Source organism: Triticum dicoccoides, chromosome 6B (assembly GCF_002162155.2).
Source record: "Triticum dicoccoides isolate Atlit2015 ecotype Zavitan chromosome 6B, WEW_v2.0, whole genome shotgun sequence".
NCBI classification, from domain to species: domain Eukaryota; kingdom Viridiplantae; phylum Streptophyta; class Magnoliopsida; order Poales; family Poaceae; genus Triticum; species Triticum dicoccoides.
Window position 1 is genome coordinate 591,152,293 of NC_041391.1, and position 2,675 is coordinate 591,154,967.

Below are 2,675 nucleotides of genomic sequence, written 5' to 3' on the forward strand. Positions count from 1 at the left end.
TTTAAAGCAAAAAAAGACCCCCTTGTTGGTAATTAATTGTTCTTCACCATGATTTTGTTTTGGCTCACCAACTACAGAAATAAGTTGTTCTTTTCTTCACAAGAAAGTAATTGTTTCCAGTAATTATTGATTTTAGAAAAATCAACATTTTTCTATGAATGGTTTGTTCCTCTCTACAAACAAAATTTTAGACCATCCACAACAATTACTTGTTTCTGCACATGAACTATTATTCAGAAACATACACGAAAAAAATGGCTGGCACAGAAAGAGAATAGGGACACAACAGAACTGACACCAGAAAAAATCCTTGGAAGGAAACAAAACACAAATGAAAAAAAGCATACATTGACTGATTTCAAACCACAGGGGAAGGGTATGCGAGCGACGTGTCGGTATTACTCGCTGCAAGCGATGCATAGGGGTACCCGTAAATTGGGTGTGTTCTGTTCTTAGTTCTTACCATACCCATGATTATTAAGTGGTATAACCAGCCACATGGTCTTTGCTAGGCTGGACTGAGCAATGCAAGCAACCAACACCAAGTTTAGGATTGTGGTGATATTGGTGCATCCTAACAAACATGCATGGTACAACCGTACAAGCACTCTTATATACCTTTTTCTATATAAAGGGGGTTTAAAACTCAAAATATAGCATCAAGTGGATACAAATGCATGACGAGCAACACCCGATCTCTGCATAGCTGAGATGCACACATCCAAAACCAACATTCTGACAAGCACTCTTATCTTAAAACAAAAAATGTCGTGTGCAATTGCCCAATCATATCAGATAGGATATGGATGACGTCAAAGGACATGAGGAAAGAGCCATGGTTGAAGAACGGATACGCGTCGAGCAACCGAGATTTTGCCAATAATGACAATTCTCAAATGACAAGAGGTGACAAGATGTGAACAGTGGCCAGTAGGAGTACCGGCCACATCAATCTGTACGCGCTCTGCATGCAAGATTTACCGGTGCAAAAGGAGGTGCATCATTGGCCACTTTCCTTCATCCCATAGCACGTTTGCACACGTCCCAGCAATTAAATTTGCAGTTACCAAAGCGCGCATTTGCACCTCATGAATGTTCCCCTTTAAAATCCGGGGGCATCATCAGCAGGCCATCTCCAGTTGCGGCTGCCATTTCCAATCCACGTCCACACCGATGGAAAGCTTCAGGTCCTATGGAGAAGAAGGGGACGGCTGCTACTTCCAGAACTTGAAGCTTCATGAAGAGGATCACTGCCTCCTGGATTTCAGGTAGGTATCACTATTCAGCCCCTGCACTGCGGCTGTGCAGCGTCTACTCTTCTTGTAGTTTCTTGTGCTGCTACATTACTGCATCACAATCCTTGGCATAAGCTCCATCAGTGGATACTGGTTTTCTTGTTTGCGAGATGAACTTTTTTCGTCCTTTTTTTTGGAACTTCGATGAACTAGTACTTTTGTGCACTAGCAAGACAGCTTTCTTGAAGCTTTTGATCCAGGAATCGTTCTATCTTTTGCATGTACCTGCTTCAACAATGGAGTTTTGAGTACCTACTAGAGATCTCACTCTTCTACCCCACTCAGCATCTCTGTGATACTAGTACTTCTAGTACTACTACTACCAGTCAGAGCTGCCTCTTGCAAGGTACTACAAAAATCTTCGCACAAAGCATCATATCATCATCAATCAAATATGAGTAGAAGTTTGCAGACTTCAAAGTTCCTATCTATCATTGCAGACGAGTTTGATGCCACCCTGTTCGAAGGCGATATCCTGAGCTTTTGGCCTGCCTTGGAAGAACGAGCTCATCTCAAGGAAGTGAAGCAGGAGCCGGACGGTGACGCCGCGGAGAAGAAGCACGAGGGCTCGGAGGAAGCACTCTTCTCCTCCACCTCCACCCAGCATCTCTGCACTAGCACCACTACTGCCCAGAGCTGCTTCTCGCAAGGTACTTGCAACAAGTCTTTGCACGGCGCATCATCATCGCGCATAGGAAGTTCGTTGGTTTCACGCTCTTTCTTCTGTCAATGTAGACCAGCAGGAGCTTGAAGCCCGCTTGGAAGTTCATATCATGAGCCTTTTGGCAGCCTTGGAAGGAGAACATCACGGTGGGGAGAAGGTACTGAAGGGCGAGGTCGGTCGCGACGCCGGGGAGAAGAAGCGCAATGGACCAGAGGAGAAGCCACTGCTGTCGTTCCAGCAGGTGTCGCAGTGCTTCTGCATGCCGATCAAGCAGGCGGCGGAGGAGCTCAATGTTGGGCTGACGCTCCTGAAGAGGCAGTGCCGGGAGCTCGGGATCCCGCGGTGGCCGCACCGAAAGTTGAAGAGCCTGGAGACGCTCATCAAGAATGCTCAGGTGTTCTTGCTAATTTCCCTAACCTTTTCGTCTGGAATTTCCATCTCCTAAATTCTAAATCGATTTTAGCCCATTTCTTCGCAAGTGGTTGGTCCCTAGTCTTTTTTTGTTCCAGCATTTGAATTTTCGAAATTGTTCATGTACTGCAGGAGCTAGGGAAGCCTATGGTTGAAGTGGAGATGCTGCAGCGGAAGAAGAAGCTGATCGAGGAGAGGCCTGGGCACATTGAGCTGGATGAGGAGACGAAGGTGCTGAGGCAGGCGTGCTTCAAGGAGAAGTTCAAGAGGAGAAGGCTCATGGCAATGGAGCGGTAATTCAAGAT